The sequence below is a fragment of the Nansenia antarctica genome, assembly GCF_963989245.1.
Source record: "Nansenia antarctica genome assembly, chromosome: 5".
Taxonomy (NCBI): domain Eukaryota; kingdom Metazoa; phylum Chordata; class Actinopteri; order Argentiniformes; family Microstomatidae; genus Nansenia; species Nansenia antarctica.
The window spans coordinates 72860260-72872759 of NC_137690.1; the positions used below are offsets into that span (position 1 = coordinate 72860260).

General features: G+C 46.2%; 1 pseudogene across 1 annotated transcript in view; it reads right to left on the bottom strand.

The window, feature by feature from the left end:
* LOC308158356 (voltage-dependent calcium channel gamma-3 subunit-like) overlaps positions 1-6390 on the bottom strand; it is a 9590-nt pseudogene extending 3200 nt beyond the window's left edge. Inside the window, exon 1 of the transcript in view lies at positions 6360-6390. The product of the transcript in view is annotated as a voltage-dependent calcium channel gamma-3 subunit-like (transcript). The remainder of the gene's footprint in view (positions 1-6359) is intronic.
* Between the last annotated feature and the right edge of the window lie 6110 nt (positions 6391-12500).

Below are 12500 nucleotides of genomic sequence, written 5' to 3' on the forward strand. Positions count from 1 at the left end.
GAGGAGAGATTTAAGTATTAAGGAGAGGGAGAGAGGGGGGGAGAGGGAGAGAGGGGGGAAGGGAGGAGAGGGTGGGGAGAGGAGAGGGAGAGAGGGGGGAAGGGAGGAGAGGGAGAGAGGGGGGGAAGGGAGGAGAGATTATTATTAAGTATTAAGGAGAGAGGAGACAGGAGAGAGGATATGAGGTATAAAGGAGGGGACGGGAGAGAGGGGTGGACGGGAGAGAGGGGGAGAGGGTGGGGAGTGAGGGAGGAGGGGGGGGGAAAGGGGGAGACACAGGGGAGGAGAGGGGGGGAGAGGAGGAGGAGAGAGAGCGAGAGACCTTAATGAATGAATGCCCTTGGATGGTCAAATTAAAAGTTTCCTCTGTGTCTCTGTGTGTGTCGGGGCTGATTAGTGTGTGTGTGTGTGTGTGTCAGGGCTCATTAGTGTGTGTGTGTGTGTGTGTGTGTCAGGGCTCATTAGTGTGTGTGTGTGTGTGTGTGTGTGTGTGTAGGTGTGTGTGTGTGTGTGTGTATGTGAGCATGTGTATAATGTTTGTGCGTGCGTGAGAGTGGGTGCGTGTGTGTGTCTGTGTGGTGTGTGTGTGTGTGTGTGTGTGTGTGCGTGCGCGTGTGCAGTAAACACAGTGTGTGTGTGCATGCAGTAAACACAGTGTGTGTGTGTGTGTGTGTGTGTGTGTGTGTGTGTTGACAAACCTTCCGCTCCGCTCCACCTCAGCTGGAGAAGAGACAGGCTGGTTCACTCAAGTCTATTTTTAGACGTGTACCTGTCCTGTTAGTTGTTGCCGTTTAATCAACGCTTAGAATTATTTTAATTGACGGCTGTGGCTCAGGAGGTAGAGCCGGCGTCTAATGATCGCAAGGTCGGTGGTTTGGCGGTTCGATCCCTGGCTGGCCACAAGTCGAGGTGTCCTTGGGCAAGACACTGAACCCCCCAAATTGCTCCCAATGAAAATGCTGACCAGTTGACTAACGATTGACTAGTTGACTAATAGTTGACTAGCGGTTGACTAGCTAACTAACTGTTGACTAACTGCTGACTAGTTGATTAACAGTTGACTAGTTGCGTGGCGACCGTTTGGAACAACTTGATGTGTGTTTCATTAGTCCATGTTCCTGATGATGAGGCCTGTTTATTCAACCCCAGCCCACACAGACTGACTCACACACACACACACGCTGTAGAGAAGATAGTTGGTGTTCAGTATCCTATGATAATACAGTATTACAAGTGACTATGTTCATTTACGTCACGTTTAGTTTGAACATCTAGAATAAGACAGGACTATAGAGTCTGACATGATACACACTATACAACATGTAACGCAATACACAATGTACCCTTAAACAACCTATAACCCTAACCTAACCCTGACAGGAAGTGATGTATTAAAGAGACAGGAAGTGAGGTATTAAGGAGAGAGGAGAGAGGAGGGAGGAGGGAGGAGGGAGGAGGGAGGAGAGAGGAGAGAGAAGAGAGGAGAGAGGAGAGAGGAGGGAGAAGAGAGGAGAGAGGAGGGAGAAGAGAGGAGAGAGGAGAGAGGAGGGAGGAGGGAGGAGAGAGGAGGGAGGAGAGAGGAGAGAGGAGGGAGGAGGGAGAAGAGAGGAGAGAGGAGAGAGGAGGGAGGAGAGAGGAGAGAGGAGGGAGGAGGGAGGAGAGAGGAGAGAGGAGAGAGGAGGGAGAAGAGAGGAGAGAGGAGGGAGAAGAGAGGAGGGAGAAGAGAGGAGAGAGGAGAGAGAGAGGGAGACAGAGAGAGAGGGAGAGGAAGAGAGACAGAGAGAGAGACAGAGAGAGAGAGAGGGAGACAGAGAGAGAGGGAGAGAGGAGGGAGAAGAGAGGAGGGAGGAGAGAGGAGGGAGGAGGGAGGAGGGAGGAGAGAGGAGGGAGGAGGGAGGAGAGAGGATGTGAGGTAGAGAGGAGAGAAGAGACAGGATATGAGGTATTAAGGAGAGAGGAGACAGGATATGAGGTATTAAGGAGAGAGAAGACAGGATATGAGGTATTAAGGAGAGAGGAGAGAGGAGACAAGGTATCAAGAGAGGATTCATTGAGAGCCTCTGAGGGATTCGAGGGACATAAAACTCACCAACTGCCAAATCATTCCGGAACACTCACCACCGAGAGTGCCAAGTGTTCTATGTGTCTATGTGTTCTACCTAGCAACAACACTCTGATTGGCTACAAAATGAAGCATCATAATTAATGCGTTTTTTTGGTGAATAAAGAATACATTTAGACGACAATTTAGAGGACTTTATTCACCCTGGAGGCTGAATATGGCCCTAGCGTGCCGACACACAGCCAGACACGCAGTGGACCCTGTCAAACTACGGCCTGTGCTAGCCTGTTAAGAGAGCTCAGAGCTTAACACTAGAACAGCCATAACCCTGTGAGTACATATGTTTAAAATATCTTTTGCACACATTTCAGGACCCTCCTTTCATGAATTTTCCTAGATATGTGCGTTCTACCACCCAGTATCCTTACATTTTCTAAATCACCTCAGGATAAGCTAGTATGAAGCTATTTTGCAGTTTTTCTGTGTAGGAGGCAGGCTAATTTACAAGCCGGCCAACTAGTGTGTGTAAGTAGCAGCTTAGCATTGTAAAGACTATGGTCATTTGACCGCCACGAGGCGGCTCTTATAGTAGGTACAATCGACAGCTGCTCCATCTCCCCATCCTCCGAAGTCCGAAACCTGGGCGTCATCCTGGACTCCACCCTCCCCTTCCACTCCCACATAAAATCCATCACTAAATCCACTTTTTCCACCTCAAAAACATCACCAGATTACGACCCCCCCTCACTGACTCCACTGCCGAAACCCTCATCCACGCCTTCGTCACCTCCCGTCTGGACTATTATAATGGAGTCCTGTTCTGTGTTCCCAACAAAGCCCTGGACAGGCTCCAGTACGTGCAGAACTCAGCTGCCAGGGTCCTCACCCACACCAAGCCCTGGCAGCACATCACCCCCACCCTCATTCACTTCCACTGGCTCCTGGTCAAGTCCCGTATCACATTCAAAATCCTCCTCCTCACCTACAAATCCCACCATGCCTGCGCCCCCCAGTACCTAACCGACCTCCTCCCCCAGAATACCCCTTCCCGGAACCTGCGGTCCGCAGACATGGGCCTGCTATCCACCCCCCGCACCAACCTACGGACCTTTGGGGACAGAGCCTTCAGCGTGGCAGCTCCCACCCTCTGGAACTCCCTCCCCATAGTGATCCGTAACGCCCCCACCCTAGACTCCTTCAAATTAGCCCTCAAAACTCATCTGTTCTCCAAGGCCTTTGCCCCCTAGTCTTTGTTTCAGTTTTGTTTCAGCTAATAATTCCAAGAGTAAAAACAAAACACGGTGCAGCAGCTTTCAGTCACGCTGCTGCATGCTCCTGGAACAAACTCCCTGAAGAAATCAAACAGGCCCAAACCCTTAAAATATTTAAATCTAAGCTAAAAACCTTCATGTTTTGCACCAGTTATGATTAAACACAAACACTTCTATCAATGTCTTTGTTCCATTAACTATTGTCTTTTTTGTCTTATGCTCCTCTTGCTGTAATTAAATAATGTATGTAAAGCACTTTGAATTGCCCCTGTTGTATGAAATGTGCTATACAAATAAACTTGCCTTGCCTTGCCTTTGTTTTGTTTGTTTTCAGTTTTTGTCTGTCCGATCATTCCCCTGTAAAGCGTCCTTGGGCTTTTTGAAAGGCGCTATATAAATTAAAGTTATTATTATTATTATTATTATTATTATTATTATTACAATAGGCACAGCTGTTCTAGTGTTAAACCAAATGAACGAGCTGGATAACTGTTTGTTTACATCCTTCCAGGTGTTTCTATCACTACAGAACAGAATGGATACTGGCCACCTCGCTGTTATGTGGCCTTTAGAAGTATTACAGAAATAAACATAATCATGATCCTCCTTTTTATTATAGTCACCACATTAACCATCTGTGCACTGGTAGTGACTCTACACACACACACACACACACAAACACACAACGTGTACCAACTCTACACACACACATACACATCAACGTGTACTAACTCTACACACACACACACACACACCAACTAACTGTACTATCTCTACACATACAGACACACACACACACACTATCTGTACTATCTCTACACACACACAAACACACACACACACACACACACCAACGCATACTAACGCTACACACACACTCAAACGTCACGTGTACTCACTACATACACACACACACACACACACACACACCAACGTGTACTAACCACACACACACCAACACGTACTAACTACACACACACACACACACACACACACACACACACGCACACACACACACACACACACACACACACACACACACCAGCTCCCCCCCCACTCTGTCCCTGGCCTCTGCTAGCTGATTGCTGTAACATCCGGTGTGTTACTAACCTGGGGAGCGACAGACTACGCCGCTTCTTCAAACTGTTTCCTCAGAGATGATAGAGCACAGAGACACATCCCAGTGTGTGTGTGTGTGTGTGTGTGTGTGTGTGTGTGTGTGTGAGAGAGAGTTGTTCATGCACAGAGACACCCAGAATCAGCTCCTGATCACAAGCGAGCTTTGAATCATCAAACTCTCAACTGAAGTCTTCTGTCTGGGAGGAACAAGGGCTTGGGATGTTGTGATGTAATATGATCTAACTGGTGTTTGTTTTCATTCTGTTTGACTTGAAAGAGGAGTATTTTGTTCATTCAAGAAAATACACTTCAGTTAATAGTTTGAGTCGAAGCTTGCTTGTTTCATTCAAACCCTCCCCCTCACACACGCACACACACACACACACAGACACGCACACACTGATTTCGATGCGGAAAGCCGTGAGCCCATGATACACATACATACATACATACACACACACCCACACACACACTTAAACACACACCTTGCACTCACACGTACACACACGTAAACACACACACACACACACACACACACACACACATATAAACACACACCTTGCACTCACACGTACACACACACACACGTACACACACACGTACACACACACGTACACACACACGTACACACACACACACACACACACACACACACACACACACACACACAGTTGCCCAAATCAACCAAAGTCAGCCGGCTCAGCTTGTCTGAATGAAGCGTCTGTTTAGTGTCCTTCACCACTGCACCATAAGAAACTTTTTATTGAACAAACTGTTGACAACGAAAGGTGTCAATCAAATCCATTCGTACGTTATATGAACAGCGTCAGCCATCATTTTGACAATGTTTAATGTAATTATGCAATTATTTCACAAAAAGGGGGGGGGGGAATTTTGGACACACGGTATAGGGCACAAATTCAGGATAAGGTTACAGTTAGCCTGCCCCGAAGTTGGAGCTAAATTAGCGAGCTAACTCCCTTAGCTCAGTTAGCCTGCCCCAGTGTTGGAGCTAAATTAGCTCCATCACCATCAGCGGAGGCTAGTCAGGGGTAGCAGGAGATGAGCCTACGGCAATGCCAACAACTGGAAAAACAGGTACAGTACTAAAGTCTAACATCTTTATAAACAATCCTGAACCCTCCCTTTGAAGTGTGTCTTTGGTGGAGTGTGTGTGTGTGTGTGTGTGTGTGTGTGTGTGTGTGTGTATCAGGGGAGGCTGGTGGAGGTAGAAAATCGGAGGACAGGCTCAATGTAATACATGGAATGTAATGATGAATGTACCACACGTGTTTGACACCATCTCATGCATCACAATGAGCCTGTCCTCCGATCTCCACCTCCACTGGTGTGTGTGCACGGTGTGTGTGTGTGTGTGTGTGTGTGTGTTTAAGTATGTTTGTGTGTGTGCGCAAGGTGTGTGTGAGATTGTGTGTGTGTTTGTGTGAGAGTGTGTGTGTGTGTGTGTATGTGCAAGGTGTGTGTTTATGTGTGTTTTCTGTGAGCGTGTGTGTGTTTTCTGTGAGTGTGTGAGTGTGAGTGTGAGTGTGTGTGTGTAAGCCTTAAGGTGTGTGTTTATGCGTGTTTTCTGTGAGCGTGTGTGTGTTTTCTGTGAGTGTGAGTGTGTGAGTGTGAGTGTGAGTGTGTGTGTGTAAGCCTTAAGGTGTGTGTTTATGCGTGTTTTCTGTGAGTGTGTGTGTGTGTGTGTGTGTGTGTGAGTGCAAGGTGTGTGCTTATGTGTGTTTTCAGTGAGTGTACGTGTGTGTGAGAGTGAATGTGTGTGTGTACGTGAGTACAAGGTGTGTGTTTATGCGTGCTTTCTGTGTGTGTGTGTGTGTATGTGTGTTTACGTGTATTTATGTGTGTGTGTGTGTGTGTGTGTGTGTGTGTGTGTGTGTGTCCAGTACCTGGTGGCATGTGTCTTCCTTTAGCCTCCATGGTCGTTGTCTCTCGCTGGTCCTGGTCAGAGAAGTACAGACCCCCCGGTCCAGGCAGCCTCCATCCACCGATCACCCTCTCTGGCTACTCTCTCTCTCTCTCTCTCCTACTCCCTCGTTCCTCAACGTCCGTCCCTCCTCTTCCTCTCCTCTTCCTCTTCCTCTTCCTCTCCTCTTCCTCTTCGCTCGGTGTCGAGGTGAGGCGAAGGAAACGCGACGGATCCGTTCCTCCTCTCAGTGAGATGTCACGGCAGGCATCTTAGCTGTGCTCCTGGAGAGAGAGAGGAAGAGAGAGGGAGGGAGGGAGAGGGACAGAGAGAGAGAGAGAGAGGGAGAGAGAGAGAGGGAGAGAGAGGGAGAGAGAGGGAGGGAGGGAGGGAGAGAGAGAGAGAGAGGGAGAGAGAAAGAGAAATAAATATAAAAACAACATTATGGATACGTTAAACGAACGTGACGTGAAAGAGAAGCAAAGTGATTTCTTGTTTTCTGTTGTTTTTCCCTTTAACTCACCTGACAAGAAAGAGGAGACATCGTTAATAAAAGACCTCCTGTCGCTGTTCGCTCAACATTCTTGATGTCAGATGTAAATGAAGGGAGAGAGAGAGAGAGAGGGAGAGAGAGAGAGAGAGAGAGAGAGAGAGAGGGAGAGAGATAGAAGGATATATAAAGCGAACCCTGGAGAACGGTGAAAGCGAGAGAGCGTTCTCTATTCCATTGCCATGGCAACAGTGAATTCCAAAGTCTAGGATGGTGGAGTGGAGAGGAGGGGGGGAGAGGAGAGGAGAGGAGGGGGAGAGGAGAGGAGAGGAGGGGGGGAGAGGAGAGGAGAGGAGGGGGAGAGAGGAGAGGAGAGGAGGAGGGGGGTGGGGGGGGCAGCAGAGAGGATTTTTCTGAGATTAATCAGAATTTAAATACTGATGCAGAGAAGAAATCTCATCCGTCTGTGTATGTCAGAGTGACTCACCCCCCCCCCCCCCCCCCCCGCCCACCATCCAGTATCTCCTGATTAAACATTCAGGAAATATTTCTTTTACTGTTCAATTAAAGGAATAAATCAGGAGCCTTCATCATACGACACCACACGCTCCTCCTCTGTGCATCACAGTGTGTGTGTGTGTGTGTGTGTGTGTGTGTGTGTGTGTGTGTGTCGTTAAGCTCCTGTACATGTGTGTGTGAGCATCACTGGCTGCAACAGAGGCAGGGCTTGACATGTGCACGTGGACACGCACATGCACACACACACACACACACACACACACGTACACACGTACACACACACACACACATACAACCACACATAACCACACACCTTGCACTCACACATATAAACACACACCTTGCACTCACACGTGTACACACACGTACACACACACATACACACACGTACACACGTTGAGCAAACGCAGTCACAGTGTGAAGTTCACACCTGCCAGGAGATGTTTGTGTTACTCTCTCTTTGGGGCGTCTGTGTCTCAGGAGGTAGAGCCTCTAATGATCGCAAGGTTGGCAGATCGGTGGTTCTAGCCCCGGCTGGCCACATGTCGAAGTGTCCTTGGGCAAGACACTGAGTGTGTGTACTTGTGTATGTCAGGTGTAGTACTGTCTGTTTGTTGTCTGTGTTATACGGTGTTGTATGTATATATGTATACTGTACAGTGAAAATTAATTTCCCCCTGGGGACATTAAATCTAATCTAATCTAACATCAGAGGCAGTGCTTACTGTGAGGCCAGCCTTGTATGGAGTTTAAACGAGGAAGCAGAGTCAACTTTGTGCGGGCATTTATTCAAAGATGGTGGAAAAAAAACACACAGCCGACACTCACAAAAACTCCCAACCTTAAAAAGGCACACAGGTGACACAGGTCAAACCAAGTAACAGGGGAGCGCCTCAATGTACACAAACCACACTACACAATCTAACATGTGTATGACTGGCTGTGATGACGGAACACATTATGATTGTCTGTGATGACGTACGTAACACATTATGATTGGCTGCAGAGCCGTAAACGGAAGCCATCTGGGTTACAGGAGCGGGTTAGTTTGCTAATGTTAGGGTTATGTCAATGTGAACTCCACCCTAACTTTAACCCTAACCTTAACCCTAACACTAACTCTAACACTAACTCTAACCATAACCCTCTGGAACGAAAAAACCATAACCCTAACCTTAACCCTAACACTAACTCTAACCATAACCCTTACCTTAACACTAACACTAACCTTAACACTAACACTAACCCTAATCCTAACCTTAACACTAACCCTAACCTTAACCCTAACCTTAACCCTAACCTTAACTCTAACCCTAACTCTAACCCTAACAACGTTAGCAAACTAGCCTGCTCCTGTAACCCAGATGGCTTCTGTTTACAGCTCTGCAGCCAATCATAATGTGTACGTCATCACAGCCAATCATAATGTGTTATGTCATCACAGCCAATCATAATGTGTTACGTCAGCACAGCCAATCATAATGTGTTATGTCATCACAGCCAATCATACGGTGACACGTATCAGTAATGGCAGGACCCCAACAGTTTTGCAGACCCACACACTCCACCTCCACCGGCAAACAACTGCAGACCATCCTCCTCCGGTGTTGTACAAACACCCACACAACAATCATAATAATAACATGTATTTGTATAGCACTTTTCCTGCAGACATTGCAGCTCAAAGTGCTTTAATCATTATATAAATCACAATTTAATTATTTAGTCATTTAAAGGCAATATTAAAAAGATGGGTTTTTAGTCTTGACTTGAACATAATGTGCTGAGGTTGCATCCCTAATGTAAACTGGCAGTGAGACACAATCTGGGTGCATAAAATGAGAATGCAGCCTCACCAAATCTCTTCTTTTGTACATGTGGTTTATTGTTAATTCATTAGGATCCCCATTAGCTAATGCCATGACGTTAGCTAGTCTTCCTGGGATCCGACACAAAAATCATATTTGTCAACATTATATAAGTGGTACACAGAGAAAGCCAGCGCCAGAAGACCTGAGAGCTCTATTGGGCTGATATGCTAGCAAAAAGGTCAGAGATAGATACCCCAGCAGATACACACCACCATGCAATTACACTCCCTGCAATAGTGTGTGACCTCCATTACACCTACCTACTGCAGGCTTTCGTTCCAGAGGGAGAAAAAAGAGTTTGAAATCTAAAACCACCTGAACTTATGTAATAAAGCTGTCTAGTTAGTATATACTATAGTATATAGTGTACTTCCTCTGTACCTAATCCAATAGAGACCCTCGTCTGCGGTTGTGTTTAGAGTATACTGAATACACGGCAAGATACACAGCAGGGGAGGCTGGCGGAGGTAGAAATCGGAGGACAGGCTCCTCGTAACGCACCGAACGGGATGAGGAACGATATCAAACACGCGTGAAAACGTCAAAACCGTTCCTTATTCCGTTCTGTGCCTTACAAGGACCCCTGTCCTCCCCATTTCCACCCAACCCGGCCTCCCTCCCCTGACACACACACATGGAACAGGCTGTGGCTGTTGGCAACACAAAACCAGTCGAGAGAGAGAACATGTAGGAAGAGGGTTGATGATGGAGACATCTGAGAGATGTTGAATTATATAATATGTGATGTTGTTTAAACGCTCACAGCTTTGGGGTGTGTGTGGCGTTCGCTAACAGCCGAGCGTCGTCGGGGAGATCTGGAGAAAGAACGGCGGCTCAAGTAGGTTAACCGACCAACTGCCAAATGATTCTGGAACACTCACCACCTCCAGTGCCAAGTGTTTGATGCGGTTGTTTACCTAGCAACGGCGCTCTGATTGGCTGCAAAATGGAGCATCGTAATTAATGCATTTTTGGGGGTGAATAGAAGTCACCCGTGGCACTCTTAGATCATTTCGATGATTTGGGCGGCGACTTTGTTCAGCTGTTCGGTGTCGTTATCTCTAGACAGATCTGGTCCTAGCACTTAATCAGTTATGAAATTAAGCAAAAAGTTATATCTTTGCACTCGATCACATTTCAGGACCCTCCTTTCATGACTTTTCCTAGATATGTGCGTTCTACCACCCCAGTATCCTTATCCTGCAGTAGGTAAAAAAGGCACAGCTGTTCTAGTGTTAGACAGATTCAGCCCTAGGATGATAGTATGATAGTCAGCAGCAGACACTGTAGCTTCCATCCAACACATCCATTACCTGATTACATCACTACATACATGCTCTCCTGCGAGCCATTAGTGACCTTGTCTGTCAAAAGGAAAATGTCACGAACATTATCATTATCATCCACGTCTATGTGTGTGTGTGTGAGTGTGTGGAGGCTGGTGGAGGTAGACATCGGAGGGCACGCTCGTTGAAGGTATTACAATGAGCCCATCCTCCGATTTCTACCTCCACCGGCCTCCGCAGGTGTGTGTGAGTGTGAGTGTGAGTATGAGTATGTGTGCGTGCATATATGTGAGTGGGTGTGTGTGTGCGTGCATATATGTGAGTGGGTGTGTGTGTGTGTGTGCATATATGTGAGTGTGTGTGTGTATGTGTGTGTGCGTGTGTGTGTATATATGTGTGTGTGTGTGTGTGTGTGTGTGTGTGCGTGTGCATGTGTACGTGTGTGTGTGTGTGTGTGTGAGTGTGAGTGTGAGTATGTGTGCGTGCATATATGTGAGTGGGTGTGTGTGTGCGTGCATCAGGGTTTCCGTTAGAAAAATTTGCCGTCGGACATCGTGTCCGGGAAGAATTCGATTTACCGGACAAACGTGATATATTCCGGTCATCATATTAAAATATAATAAAAATAAAAAAAATCAAAATCATATTTTTTTTTCTCCAAATCTAATATAGCTGTTTGTCGCGGTGATTACTGTTGTGTAGCGGCCTATATATGCCATTTAATGTCTATTTCTCATCCGATACGATTAGATGCGAGCTATATAATATATAATAATATAACATGATTTGACGCATGCGCGCTATGCCATGCGTCAAATCCAGCGCTGAACGGGTCCAGCGCTGAACGGGCGCCTCACTGGGAACTGAACAGACAGCATCGATCAATGAACGGACTCCACATTACGTTAACTGAAGTTTGTTAAATTGTTTGGGATTAATGTGAGTTTTCTATTTTCTCTTTACAGTTTTACCCTTTTTTTTTTTTTAAATCAATAAAACAACGTCATTTCTATAAGTCTCGCTGGTTGGGAAGGCATTTCGTTTAGCTCGGGAGTATGACAATGGGAAGAACATAACTGTTTATTGAGAAACAATTGATAGGCAGTCTGGGATACGTATATAAAGAAATACCACAATGTCTAGATGTATAACATTTTATTTAACAGTGCAAGCATGTAGGCTACGGGGAACAGGGATTTTGGTCAGTAGGTCCTTTGTACAGAGGGCGTTTCTCTCCGACAACGCGTTCCCAGGTACCATGGAAGTCATAGGTAGTCCAGCACACTGACAGAGAGACAGACAGACAGACAGACAGACAGACAGACAGTCAGCTTACTTCTACCCTTTTGAGTGGAATTACTCCTTTAATTAGCTGTTAGCCATCTCAAAGCCCCCTGAGCTGCTCGTCAACACTGAGAATAGACCACATTATAGAAACCAAAACACCGTTTTTTAAATCCACAGGGAATAACCGAGAGTGTAAGGAAAGGCACACCCAGCGCTGTCAGTGGTGGGGAGACTTGAAGTGGCTTTGCTTGATTTCCATCACAGATTCAAGGATTGAAACACTGATGAAAATAGGGAGTAATAGTGATGGGATTATTTTAGATTATTTTAGATTAGATTAGATTAGATTAGGTGAGATTCAACTTTATTGTCATTGCAGAGTACAAGTACCAGACAACAAAATGCAGTTTAGCATCTAACCAGAAGTGCAAATAGTGATATAAAAACAAACACTTAACTTTCGGGGAAACTGCTAAAATAAAATAAATTAAATAAATTAAAAAAGAAAGCGACTATTAGCACCGCCGAATGACAACAAACGTATGAGTAATGAGTAAAACAATGTCACTTTTATAGTATGTTGTTTAACTTGCCGTTCGGTCGCCATGGCTCTGGTGTGTGTAGCAGCTTCAGCTAGCTGGCTGGAAACTTCTAGGGGTGCGTTCGTAAAC